This window comes from Strix uralensis, chromosome 4 (genome assembly GCF_047716275.1).
Source record: "Strix uralensis isolate ZFMK-TIS-50842 chromosome 4, bStrUra1, whole genome shotgun sequence".
NCBI lineage: Eukaryota > Metazoa > Chordata > Aves > Strigiformes > Strigidae > Strix > Strix uralensis.
In genome coordinates this window covers 79,505,206-79,520,203 of record NC_133975.1, presented here as the reverse complement: position 1 = coordinate 79,520,203, position 14,998 = coordinate 79,505,206, and the positions used below count along the sequence as shown (strand labels likewise).

General features: G+C 40.7%; 1 long non-coding RNA gene across 1 annotated transcript; it reads left to right on the top strand.

The window, feature by feature from the left end:
• The first annotated feature begins 3,139 nt into the window (after nt 1-3,139).
• On the top strand, nt 3,140-8,737 carry LOC141943002 (uncharacterized). Its single transcript, XR_012628804.1, has 2 exons — nt 3,140-3,358; nt 8,123-8,737. It is a non-coding gene; the product is annotated as an uncharacterized LOC141943002 (long non-coding RNA).
• Nucleotides 8,738-14,998: the final 6,261 nt, after the last annotated feature.

Sequence of the window (14,998 nt, the reverse complement as noted above, 5' to 3'; positions counted from 1 at the left end):
CTGCCTTAACTCAGAATTTCCTTGTATTTATGGATTTATATTAAATCCCTAAGGTTATTTTAAAATTGTTTTCAGTGTTATTTTATCATTAATCTTATTATCATCCAAAAAAACTGGCTGCAAATGATTGCTTTGAGGATTGGCAAACACATTTGTACAGCTTGAAACAATTTATTGAAAACATGTTGCTTACATAAGAGAACATGCTGTCTTTAAATGCTGTTGGTAAGAATTGTTCATTTCTTGAATTTCCATTCTATTTATGGACTTTGAAGACAGGGGAAATAATTTAAAGTGCATTTACAGGTTGCGTACCTTTTTACAATCGCCTTATTTTAACCTCAGGAGAAAGGGTCTTCACTGTCTATCTGTGACTTTGCAACAGGCTCCTCAGTGGTGGCATACAGCAGCACAGAAGCCAAGGTAACATGCCTTTGCAAAATATTTAATCTTTTCTCCAAAGGATAAACCTGTAACCAGTCATGTTGTAAAGCGGTAAACATTGGCTTAATAACAAGAAGGATTTTAGCTTCAGTTCAACAGAACAATCATTTTTAGCCAAACGTACTTCTATGGGCATAGTAGGTACAATAAATAAAGATTTACGGTAATGCAGTTCCTTACTTTTTTCCCCAATATATTTGCCATCTCTATAATACTTCAGTCATTTATACATTTACATAACTCCCTAAGATGAAATATAATTGCTATTTTGTAGCTGGTAAAAATGAGGTACAACCAGAGTTCCACAGAGCATACCTAGAAGAGCAAAAGTATGAACCCCCCTGAACAGTGAGTCCCAGCTCAAACAAGACAAAATGTCCTTTTTCACGTGTGCAGTGTAAGCTCCAGAGGTCAGATCTAGTCACTGACAATTATTAGCATGCGAGCTCCACACTTCACCTCCCAAGCACACTGGATGCCCATCTCCCCTCTCTGGGGCACACAGTGGTGTCCTGCCGGGGGGACCCTGGGGAAGAGTCTTGGACTTTCCTTAATCACCAGCTAAGGCAGCAAACCAAACCAGTCTGTCCGTCCTAGGTTTTTTAAAAATAAATCTTTGTTTTCCAGAAAACAGCTTATTTCAGATGTATTTTTAACCGTTACCTGATTCTTAAGAATTTATATTGCCCTTTATGAAGATTTTGAGACAGTTATGTGATTTTCTTCTGCAGTTGTAAATCCTGTTACATCTGCTGTCTATGCAAGCAGCAAATACAGAGGTTTTTTCCCCCTCTTTCTGCTTTCCTGGTCTTCCGCTGATCAAGTACCTTGTAATCTGCTTTTCCTAAGAACACAGAAGCCCAGAGCTTTTAATCTCAAATAGTTCCTTATGATTTCATTAACTTGGGAAGGCGAAGAAAGGAATAAAAGGAAACTCTGGAGTTTGCAATGTGTGCAAGTACCATAAAATCCCAAAGCTTTTAAAATAAGTTCAGCCCTTAGAGCATCTTCCAGAGGGACAAAAGAAAGCTATTGACGTTCAGTGGCAAAATTTTGCTACAACACTTCTAGATCAAGACTTTAAAAAATGTGATCTCAATTTCTGTAAATCCATCTATCTGGTTAGATACGAAGTTCTGTCTGCAAATCTGTCTGCACTTAAATTTCATAGAGGAACAAATGTAAATCCTTTCTCTAGACTGAAGAGAAAGAAAAGGAGCTGGCTTGCTCAGAAACTCAGCTAGAATCCCACATTTCTAGCTTGCTTCTCCATGCAGTTACTTGTTCCAAGTTCACAAAGGGTGGACCCAAAAACCCAGCAGTCCAACTTGACTCTCCTATATTAATTTTTTTTTTCCATATCCAGTTTTGAATGAGGAGAGTGACATATATGCTTAGGCATTCAGAATAGCTTCCTTTTAAAATTAAATATAGCTGTCTTTTAAAAAAATTGAACTTTGGAAACATACTAGATAGAAAGATTCCCCCGACCACAAGTATGCATAACTTATAATCACAGCCAGACTTCAAAGATCCTGCCTTTACACCCACACCAGAGTCTTTTTTATTGCAATTCTTTTCTAAATAACTAATTACCTGCTAAGCGTTAAATAAGCAATTTACATTTTCCCCTTTATTCTTCATGGGTCAGTTGACGCAATGCTGAGAGCACAGCTACCAGCTTAACCGAGAGCAACACGGTTTTGGTCAGGTCACTCCATCCCAGTTTCCCAGGGATATGAGGTGTGTATAATGACTTCTCTCCTGTTTCATCGTGCTGTGAAGGTTAGTTGAGTAACTTTTACCATGTTCTACTTAAGGTCTAATTCAGCATCTCCTGCCAAGTAACTATTCCTTGCTTGGATTGATCACAGATAGTTTAGCAATGGTTTTGTCAGTGCTTTGACTCCAGAAAGCTGAGATTTTATACAGAAACCGCACAATCACTGGCAAAAATTCTGCAGCTTGATTTGCACGTTGGCTTCTGTGTCACTTCTGGTTCCCTGGTAAGACACCAGCACCTGTACAGTTCTTTGCCAGAGAGCCTTAAAACAAACGTCAGCTTCTTGGAGTTGTATTTGTACTCTGCGGGAGTCTCCTTCCCTCCCGTCCTCAGCAGCACGTCTCTTTCCAGAGCTGCTGCCAAAGGAGGGGGCCACGCACTCCCAGCCCCCTCCTGTCACCGTGCTCCGAAATGATGCTGAGTTAAATGCCATGGGTGCCACGGCTTAGCATACAGACTGATCCAGGCAGGTAAGAGATTTCTGAAAGACAGCACAGGGTTTGTATTTCTAACACTCCCCCCTAAAAAAGAATCCAAAAAACTATTATGGAAACCTAAGAAAACCTTCAGCCATTTGTTATTAAGTTACTCATCTAAAGACAGTAAGAGACAGATTACCGTAACAAGATTATAAAAAAGTGAATGTTTACTGGTGCTCACAGTAGATCATGCTTATCTCGAGATAACCCAAGAGCATTTTCTTATATACCGAGTACCTTTTAAAGATCCATGGTCAGGTTTTCACAAACGATAAGATGTTCCACCTGGATCAATGGCCTGCTTTTTATTTAGACACAATTTACCTTGCTGCATATTTTTGTTTGGCAATATATGAACTAGTCACAGGAAACCAACCGACCCTGATTACTACCAGGTAAGTGGAGAGTTTACTTTCTAATCACCTCGTTAGGTCAGCACTATTCACTGGCATACAATTACATTGATATGGGCACTAAAAATAGTTCACCTAGATTCTTCTTTAAGGTCAGACCTGGAAACTTAGGGTAGCTGTTTCAGTTTCTATGAGCTTTAGATCTTCGTGGAAAGCCACCAGCCTGTCCCTCCTTCCACCAGCTGTGGAGGATGCCTAGGGAACCTGACCTCCCCTGTCAGCAATCTAAATTAGGCAAAGTGAGTACTTTTATTCCTCACATTCCCAGTTTCTGTTTTATGGTTACAGTAACTTAAAAGTCCTGTACAAAGCCCAAAGCCTATCTGTTGGTATAAATGCTCAAAATAAAAAGAAACTGAGTCAATTATGTTCTGTTGACTCAAGGTTATTTTAATCTGCATTAAGCACTCCCCCAAGTTATTTTATAAAGTGTTTTAAAATAAGCATATTTTGTAAGTTTTATAAATTTACCTTATTTTTTTTAAAGACATTATGGTTTTGTTGTTTATTTTTAATTCTTCCTGACTTCCGTATTTATATCCAGGGGTGTACAATTATCATGGGCAACTTTCCCAAAGTGTTATGCAAGGTGATTTGGGATTCTGCTCCAGGAGCTCCATCCCTGTATTTAACTATCTTCCTTCCCCTAACTGATCCATGCCAAGTCCTCTTTCTCCTTTCCCCAGGAGCCTGTGTTAACTCGATCCCCACACTGAGTTTGCAATATAAGGATATTTGCAATATAAGCTGCTGGCTTTATGCCTCTCATGGTTACAGTTGTCTTGCTTAGATTTTATACTTTGTATGCATTTTATGCATATAAATTTTATGCATCGTACTGAGATGTTTATTCTCACATTCTCCCACAATAGTCCCAATAAAAGGAAATGACAAGTCCAGAAAGATATCATACTCAGCACATGGTTTCTAAAAATGCTGTCAGAAGCTGGGATGGGGGCAAGGGTGCACATGTCGAATAGAAGCCTTCTATGCTGAAGGGCACACCAGTCCCAGCAGATCCTAGGAAGGGACTGAGCACCAAACCAAAATGGCTAAGCTTTCCTGGGCTGAACGTAGTAAAGCATTTCAATCCAACCACAAGCAAGCAACCCACCCAAGTATTTCTACTACCTAGACAGCTGACAGGCAGGCAGACTGAAGTGTCCAAGGAAAGGAAACACCTTAAATAGACTGAAACGCTCAAGTATTTTTGCTGAATAACAAGTACTGCCTGGAGGATACTGTCCTTACTAGCAGCTCTGGCTTGTGTTTGGTTACCGTATAAAGAATCCCCCAGGGCTCGGTATGGTTTCAGGAACTTGCATGCTATACAAATGTGCAGTCTCCTTCCCTGAAGCCACGTCACCAGGCACTAGAGATGAGCAGCCCAAAAATAATATTTTGGAAAGAGCACTGCCAATCCACCCTTCATGTGAACGGTTTCCTCACTGGCTTGCCTTGAGGTATTAAAAGTTATGATATGAAAGCCCTACAAGCAATCTTTCCTGCCTGGTATTGTTAGCTTGTATTTTTACTAATTTTAGTCTGCTCTAACAACCTCTGTAACTTACCAGGCCGAGTTTTGGTTTTGATTAGTGCATTTAGCCACTTATTCCTGGGCTATAGCTTTTTCTAAATCTGAAGTTTTCTTCTTACACCCCTTCAGAACACGCTGTTCTATTCATTCTACTCACTTTTCTCCCTCCAAGATGTATCTGGCAAAAAATATTTCCCTTCCCAGTGTCAATTGTTTCTAACTGGGTGCTTCCTCTTTTGTTTGTTGTTTCCATAAGCCATAGTCCAGAGAAGAACCGCTGCTTCCTGTTCAGATTTAAAAAAAACCAACAAAACAAATCCCAAAGCCACTGCTTGTCCTCCCTCTCCTCAGGCCCTGCTAGCCACCAGACCATGAGGCCATTTTCCATTCGTCTGCTGACAACCATGAAAAATGCCTTCTTGTGCATTTGGTAGCAGGCAGCACTCATGCTCCTACTCCAGAAGCAAACCCTGCACTAGGTGTGGGGACCCCCCTAGAAGCTACTACACACTTACAGAGGAAAGCTGGAATGCTGAGGCCACTAGTTGGGGCCATATAGTACTTTCTGCAAAGGAGGAGTAAAATCATCATCATCATCTCTACACTTGTAACAGAGCATGAGCTGAGAAACATATTATATGTTAGACCTGGTCAGGTAGGTGAGAGTACCTCAGATCAGAGTAAAAGATCAAGGCTGCAGCTTCAGGCAGACATACTGGAACAGGTACATGGAGGAAAGTCTGTGTTACCCGGGAGTAGGTGAGCTAAAACAACCCTCAGCCCTAGTGGTGGTGAGTGGGAAGAGAGCTGCTGAACTCACAGCACCAGGAAAAATCTAACTGCTGGGACACCAAGTGCAAAGCAAGACAATGGAGTAATGTTAGAGAGACAAGTTTTCATCTTTAAGCTGCAGAATTCCCTTACTCTGAAGGCATCCAGAAAAACCTTAATCCACCACCATTTGGAGCAGTAAGACCCAAGTGACCCAGGATGCCAAGCTTTCCCAGAGCACCTCAAACTGCCCGCATGCAGTCTTTTAATGCTGTATGAGCATCACAGACTCGTGTCCTTTCAAACTAATACTACTGGCAGTACAAGTCTGGTATATCCTTTGGTATATCCTTAATCTCAACACCACCACCACCCCTCCCCCCAAAATACAGTAAGAGGAGGAGAGAGGAAGATCTTTATTACATGTGAACACAGATCAAAACAATTTTCTATGCCTATAGGGGTTTGAGAAAAAATACAAAACATAACTTTCAATGAGATGTAATTTATGAATGATTTATGGGCTATTTGTGTAGAAGTACTAAGTATGACAAAGTCTCATCTTGATAAATCAGCTCAAATTCCACTAGTGCCATTAATAAATCAAGAGCAGGTCAGCTCCATTCTTAATGTTATTATGGTGCCTTCTGTCTGCTAATGCAAGTTTTAACATCTTCACACATTAGTATGAGACAAAGATACATGTACCTCCTTAGTGAATTAATTAGATAGCAGGATTTTGCACCATCATTTAGCAGGCAGGACATCTCCCCACTCTCTTCCTCGAACTTCTTTAGCTTTCTGAAGGGCATATCTATAATACATGGAAGGACAAGTATATAACGCTGTGATAAAACTGAGCTAAATTAACATGCCAGCCCTTCTAGAGAGGGAAGGCTTCCCTCTCCCCTTCTGCAATACGCTTTTCTCAACCCGTCCCCCTCACTCCCCAGCTGTGCAGGTCACCCCCTCCCTTGTGCTGACACCAGCACTTGTCCAATTGCAAAGAAGGTTGATGCAAGCAGAACTTAAAAAAACCCCAACAAAAAAACAACCAAAAAAACCCCAACACCCCACCCCACACTGCCTTGAAAGCAAGCCAGAATATCTGTGGGAACATTCAGCAGAATAGAAAAACATTTAAGTTCTTTAAATTGATTTAAATGCAGTCACGAACACCGAAGCCAGCTCAAGGTAAGAGGAGAGGATAGGATATCTTTCCCTTCTGATAGCTGCCAGTTGCTTACTTGGCTCATCCACCTATGAAACTTTATCTTAAGACTCTAGGACACATTTGTGGGCTTAAGAATCATTAAAACTATCAATTAGTCTGATTTCTAATTTGAGTTAGTCTAATTAGTTCCTACACACAAGTGATTGTCTACATGTCTTGGTGCTGTGCTGGTCAATGCTCATCTGCAGAAAGGGTTGGACATTGTATTACATTTAATATCTGTAACACATCTTAAAAACATTAAATTTTTAAGGGTAATATGAAGCATCTTTAAGATAACAAAAGAATTAAGTTGTTTTCATAATGTGTTGATGAGCTTGTGTCTTCTGAAACAGAAGCAGGTTTTGGGCAGCGTGCAAACCCCACTTCTTGCAGCTTATTTCTAAGGGTATGTGACAGAGAGGGACAGATAAAGACTGCGGAGAGTACAGATCAAGACTGAGGAGAAATAGCTTCTACAGACTCTTAGAGATCATTTGGAAGAAAAGGGGGACTGAGGAACATACTGAGACATACACTGTGGAATTTAGAAATCTTAATACAAGTACTAGCATGCTAGTCTGAGCGGCTTTTTCTGTTTAAAAAAACCCGACACAGTAGTTTCAACAAAAAAAACCCCCACGATTTGTACAAGGCTATGAACTACTATTTAGTACTAATTTGGCCAACAACATGATTTTATGCACAGAAAATTAAGATCTTTTCCATCTTACTTTCTCCTCCTGTCCTGTTGAGGAGAGGGAGTGAGAGAGCAGCTGGGTGGGTGTCTGGCAGCCAGCCAACATCAACCCACCACAAACATAAAAATAAAATTTCTAGATGCATTAACAACTGCACTTTGGGGTACCTTACTTGCATAAAACTGTACACATGTTCCCTGCTCTGCAGAGTTTACAAAGAGCTCATGAGGCACTCCCCCAAAAATCAAACAACTTGCTATGTAAACTGTGTATTTCAGCCCCAAATTTAAACGTGCTTATTAAACTGAACATTCACCAACTTCCTATCTCTGCATTAATCAAATATTAAGTAGACTCAGGAATGAGATGATGTAGTATGAAGCTCTATTCCCACGTGTTTAATCTTCCCAGAGAATTCACAAATGGTTGAGGCATGACCAAGATTTGCAGGTGTTTATAGGCTTCGGTTCTCACTTGGCAGTCACTGCCACAGCCTCCAAGCACCTTGCAAAAGCTAAACACAACACCATCAGTCACCTCTCCTTCCTTCCTTCCAGTAGGTAGGCGTAAATTACCTGACTTGGACAACTGGGCTGGAAGGGAGGGAAACAGAAGCAGGGCAACTGAGGAAAGCTCACTGGAGGAGTTGAACACTTCACGCCAAACTTCAAGAGCCTGTGGTCATTCTTGTACCTGTTTTGACACACAGCTCCAAAGCCAAGGTCCAACTCACACATAAATTCTGGCTCCTGCATGCAAATCTTCTACATTTACCACACAGGTCTGTGGCCACAGTGAAACACAGAAAGCTGCAGAAAGCCATACACGCAAAAGGACAACTGCCTCAGACTGCCAGGGTGAATCCTGCAGAGGGCTCGGAGCAGCAACACAGCCAACGTATGGGAAGGGGACCTCGTCAGCATACGAGACATCAGTGTGATGATCTTAGAGTGACCTGCCTTGCTCAGCAGGCAATCTACAGCAGGTTTGGACCAGATGGGGCTTTTCAGGGTGTGATCTTAGGTCTTGCTAATGGAAATAATCATGCCTGGCTGTCTCGAGCGCATGGATCACTGTGGAGGATAGGATGAGACGCAAACTCCTAACCAGAAGCAGATGGAAACATTTATTATTGTGGCTCTTCTGCACTCAAGAGCGGTGGGGGTCTAAAGGGTCTGAATGCTGGCGGCTGACAACATCCCTCTGCAGTGGGGGATGTTACAGAGCGAGCAAGTTATCTCAAGCACGCTCTTTTCTGGCAAGAAATTGAGCCCAGCTTTTGTCCACTGCTGTTGTATCAGGAGTTCCCAGTTAAACAGCAATATTTAAACAGTTTTTGTCACACATTAATCTTCCTTGGGAAGACATAAGCTAAAAAGGATATTATCTTATTCTATTCTAACTGCTTTATTTCCTTACTATTATTGCTCATAAAAATTTACTCCCTGTTTTGCGACACAGAACCCCGTACAACTTCATCTTGTGACTATATATATGAACTGGGCAGTTTAGTAATTATCTCTGGCAGCCTTCCTCCCTCTTTTACTGCTCCTCCCCTAAAGAGATTCAGAACAGGAAAGATCTTATTTTACATCTGAACACGGGATAAAATGCTCACCAACTGTTTTTAGTAAAGAACAAAGATAAAATCATGAGATTACTGGATCATATAGGCTACACATTATTCAGTGGCTGTGGAAATTACTTAACACTTCTTTACTCAATTATAAAGAGTGTTAATCTCTTTCACCATTGCAAAGATTTGTTATTATTGAATGGAAGCTATCAGTAAAAACAATGCAATGGGAAAATACCAGGCTCAGTAGGAGTTGGCGAGCACCAGACATAACTGTGGGAGTGACTCCCACAGTGGGTTCTGGCTAAGATATGCCAGTTATGTGTTCTTATTTTATCTGCATTGTAATCTGGGTTTTTGACAAACACCCTCCCCCCCTAGACAAGGATGTTGAACTAATGAAGTGCACAAGGTATTTTGCAACTGAAAAGAGAAAAAAAGATTGGCAAGGGAGGTTTTTCTTACTGTTCTTTTAAGGTAATCAGTAAGGGCTAATCTTGTTTTGTATCTTTAGACCAATGCTTATCCTGGGAAATGGGAACTCAAGGGCTTTATACAAACAAAGGTGCTCTCCCCATGTCACAGGTGCCCAGGCAGTGACCCCACTTCAGGGAGAGGCGATGATCTGGAGGAAGAGCACCACATCAGCAGCTGAACTGGAAGCCCAGCACCCCCCCCAGTCTTTTAGCTGTGCCTCCACTCACCCCACTCGGGTAGCAGCAGTGTTGGCCAGGTCATCTCACTCAGAAGTAATAAATCCTTGTTTAGTTTATAGCTGCATTTTTAAAATCCAGCACATTGTTTCTGACTCATCAGAAACTGTAATTGCTATAAGCATCCCAAGTGAATAGATTCACACCTGAGACCGATCTGGCCTCACTTTTTCACTTACTATAGGAGAGATGGATTGAAATGAACAAGTTTAGCTCCCTAACATCTGCTCAGCAAATGCTCACATAAATCAGGATGCAGAATATAGTATATTTGCCACACCCTGAATAGCAATAGTCATGCAAGATGAAGAGCGGAGTGAAATCCTGGACTTGCTGAAGTCCATGGCAAGTCTCCCATCAATTTCAGGCAGGCCAGTATTTTAATGCAGATTGTTACCAGATGGTAGATTTTAGGACCAACTGACAAATGCATTTAAAAGCAAAAAAGAATTAACTTATATGATAGCTGAATTAACTGCATTCATATTATCAAAAACCAATACACAAAATTCATGTATCTCCCAGCAACAGCTACGACCGCTCTCTTAAAAGTACCCATTTTCACTTAGAAAAAAACTGAAATTCTTCTAACCAATAAACATTCTCCCCCAAGCAAGCAGATTTTCCATACCAATCTAACTTTTAAACATAGAAAGATGCTATTTTTGTATGGTGTAAGTCACATAGTTTATTTAGATAAATACACTGACTCATGCTTAGATCTTTTTCCCCATGTATTGAATGGAATCTTTTCTACTAGAAGTAAAGTAACAAGGATAAAAATTGGGAGTTGTTTCTGAGAGAATACTGCAGTCTCCTAAACCGAATTCAAACCAAACATCAGCTAATACAATAAGCCTAGAGGTAATACTACAAGTTCATGCTCAGCTTCATAGTATGTCTGATGCTTTTTTTCCTTAAGTCCTTACAAATAATGTAATAGAGACATTGCCTCCAGACAGCTATTCTTAAATTCATCCAAGACTGAGATGAATTACTATAACTCACGTTTCTCTCAGTGTGATTGTTTCAGATTGCCTGTATATTTAGGAAGATTAATTTACACTGGTCACATTATTAAAATTCTTCTATAACCCTAAGGGAGAATTAAAACACCTCTTTCTCCTACAGGCAACATCTTCATGCTCCAGAAGTAAGGTTAACAGTTCACTGAGCTATTATGAGCAAATGCAGTTGGACTCCTGGGCAGCATGGTGAGAGACTTTTACCCAGGACACAAATTTGAGATACTCTCCCAAAGTTATTCTGAAATGTCTTTTTTATGGGTCTGTTTATATTTTCTCATTGGGTCCATCTAATTTTCTCACAAAGTGGGTAAAGGGATTGTTATTTTTAAACTGCTGGCCACAAACTCCATTTGACGTCTCCAAGACAAGTTAGTCTTTCTCACTCATGCTACATCATCCATGAGGACTCCAGAATTTCAGCTTCAGTAAAGCATCTCACATCCAGCTTCGCAAAGGCAGACACTAAAAAATTAATAAAAATACCGCTGACTTCCCTTGAAGATACTTGTAGCACCAGCAGTCAGCCACTTATCCTGACAGCCCTGACACCAGCCGCTCAAAGAGGAATGCTGATCAACTTCTACACTAAAGGCCTTCACTTAGCTATTCAATGCAAAAGAGACTGAAGCACTGCTGAGACTCCAAACTGTGGGTAAACGTTAGTTTAGCATTTCCTGCAGGCTCCTCCTTTATATTCGCCCCCCCATCAAACTATTTATAGAAGAGTTTCAGCCATGTACTGATTTAAAGAAAGACCTACAGGCCAACACCAGTCCAGTGCTTCACAGTACAAAATTATAAGCCAACACTGAATAATTTGATGGGAATGGCAACTACAAGATAGCAGTGTCATTAGTGCTCTCTACTGGATAAACACATAATTACTCCAGAAGTAATACAGGACATCAGGGACCTGAGTAACAAAGTGGTGTAAAACCACTTGTATTTAAATATAATACTTGGACTACATTTATAAAAGCTTATGCTACTCAAAGCAAGTTAAAGCCTTACATCGAGATGCAACAAAGGATTTAAAGAAGTCCTTGAAAACAAAACACAGCTGAAGTTGCAACTCTGATGTCTGAAGTAGGCCAATTAGCACAGGCAAGACTGTACAATACAGCAATATTTGAGTCAGGGTATTTTTAATCAGAAATATTCCTTCCCATTCTTCACATACTATAACCATATGCACAGATTAATTTACAGCTAACAACTGCGAAATTCAACTTCAGAAATTCCTCTGCCCTCAGTACTAGTAATGCCTTTGGAAGTCACAACTTTCTTCATCACTTTTCATACCCTGCAAACACAGGGCAAGCTTCTACCTGGCAGTCAGACTAAGCGGTGTCACTTAGTTCACTGTGACTTAAGGTGAAGAAAACTAAGACAACATCTCTGTTACCCCCCACCACGACCAGCAGTGCCTATGGCTCCATCTGAATGGAGAGTACCCTAATTTGCCATTCCCTCCAACCACACCGAATCACCGAGCCCCACCACCAGCAGAATGGTTGTGCTGCCCTGTAGTTCAGCATTCTTCAGAGCCAAACACAAAATACTTAATTTGGCATCCAAGTGTTGATGGTTCAAGCACCTGCAACCACAAGCTTTTGCATAAAAATGAGTAGCAACCAGCCTTTATGAGAACCTCTTAATAATGCAATTCCCTACAAATACCTGAAGCACATGTACCACTACGCTACTTCTTTCTACCAGTGGGCATACAGATTTCTTAGCAGGAGTTCTTAAAGGGTTGAAGAAAAACTAAACTGTTTTTACTGTCACTGCTACTTGCCTGAATTTTTACATGCAAAACAGAGGCTTTACAGAAAGTCCTGTCAGGTTATGTAGATGCAATAGTTAATTTTAAGTTTTTCAATTGCATTTTTATTATCCCATGTTCGATACATTTTGGAATTAATTTCATCACAGTAGTGTTTAAAAGCTAACCAAGAAAGAACCACTATTATGTACAGCCCTGTACCGACATGCACGGAGATACCATCTGTGTCCTGGAGAGGGTAGCATCAGAATCAACAAGTCAGCTGCAAGGGACACAAGGAGAGGGAGCGGATGTCAAGATGGAAAACACCACAACACTGATGAAGCCATAGCAGGAAACACTACATAAGTATCATGATAATTTATTCCACTGAATTTGTTTAGGGGAGAGTGAAATAAAAGAGTTACCAGATGGACAGAGCAGAATTGGTAAAAACCACTGCTAAACACCGAGCTGCTGAGAAAGCTGTCCAAATTACAATTTTCCCTGCTTAGTGATACTGCATTTTCTCTTACCCAGTGAGTCTCTGGCTGCATCCCCTCAGTTTTTCATGAGGCACTTCAAGTAGGAGGGGAGTAAAGAGAATAATCTTGCCCGGTCCCAGTGATCTGAAGGAGAACATCTATCCTAAAAAAATTCTGGGTTTAAGAAGGATTCAGGGATGACACTATCTACAACCTAAAATAAGATACCTACCATATCAGATTGCACTAATTCTTATACACACACTCTCACACCTTTTTGTGTAAGAGAATGTGCATCATCCTTTAAAAAAGTGGGGAGAAAATTCAGGCAAAAGAGTTATTTGGAAGAAATTAAATAGCTATTTCCAAAGGAGATTAAGTTAAAAAGACAAAACTCAAAATATTTACTTTTGTCCAAAAATATTTGCTTGAATACAACACAGACAGATAGGAGGCTGGGCGTTAGTTTAGCTCAAATAATAATGAAAACACAAGTAATTCACAATTACCTTGACCAAATGATTGCTATACTTTTTCCCACATGGTTTTTCTTCATGTATGCATGACATGTGAAGTTGGTAAGGTTTTGCTTAAACATCTCTTTGGTCTCAAAAAGAGTAGGAAATCCACAGCTTTGCATACCCACACACTCTGAAGCTCTTGCTCACATTTCTTTCCAGCTTCTCCCTCCCCTTCTTTAAAATCCTCTGGCTGCTTTCATCAAACCCTCTCCAAAGCTGAGCATTCATGCCCATTCCCAGAACGTGAGCTGGGGAATGTGAAACTCTTTATCCTGGTCTCTCCTGCTCAGCATGTCCTTAGCACCAAAGGGGACCACGTAAGATGGAGGTGAGCTGACTTTGAGTTTAAAAGCAGCTTTGTCAAATAAGCAGTTACAAACTTAACTCACTTGAAGTTTCTCCTAACTTGTGGCTTACACTATGGATTCACAACTGGAGAAGAAATATTGACTACAGTGTACAGACTCCATACTAGATTTTCTCTCAGGAAAATGAGAAGTTTCAGAAACAACTACTCTGCTCCTCCATACCTGCAATGAAAGGAAACATTCTTCATCTACAACTACGCTTAACTCTGTTGTCTATGAAGAGAGGGTGCATTTCAGGCCTAGTGTACTAATAATGTTTTAGTTTTTCCATAGATACCTTCCACCTTAACACACCCTGTGAAAGCATGGGAGCAGCAGTACTCTTGTTGGCTGCCATGAAAGATCACACTAACACTACCTAGGATCCCATTCCAGGAACCAGTCCTTCTGCAGAAGTGTTAGTAACTGCTTTCAAGAAATTAACTACTTGAGACCTGTTTGCTTTCTATTCCATGTCCTCAAATTCATATGGCTTATTATCCTCACACATGTCTTCATTCACACCATTCCCCAAACACAAAATACAGCAGACAAACCCAAATGATGAAATCACTCGCCTAGTTGCTTGTTTATACTGCAGCCAATTCCCTTCCCCAATGAATTCTGTGTAGCTGCTGTTTTCATGGTCTCATCAGTAGGAAACACCTCTTGCAGCCCTGGGATTTTAAAGCACAGCAGAAAACTAGCAGCTCCTACTGGAGTTAAAGCTTTTTTTTTTTTTCAGTTATGATTAGGTCCTTTATTATGTTAAAGCTTGATCTGTCCTTTACCTTGGCAATTAGCAGGTTCAAGATACTTAAAGCAAAACTGAAACAGTTCAGGTTAAGAATAATCCTTCAATTAGCCCGAACAGGTCTTGGATGAAGGGGAGGTTCCCACGATTTTATCCTCACAGGCAGTACCAAGCTTAATCCTGAGACCACATAAAGGCAGCTGTTTCTAATGCCGGAGGGAGGCGTCGGCAGCCAACTAGAGGAGACTCAACTTCAAACTACACATTCTAAGGGCAACCCAAACCTTTCCCTTCCCTCTCACACAATTCACAGCCCAGGAGTAATTTACAGATTATTAACTGGCCTGTTAATTGTTTGAGTTTCCTAGGTATTCTTGTAGTCAAGAAAAACAACCAAACCCAAAAACCACCTTTCAACTTGTAGTCTGGGGAAACTTGAGGAGAAATACACAGAAGTTGAAGACAGCC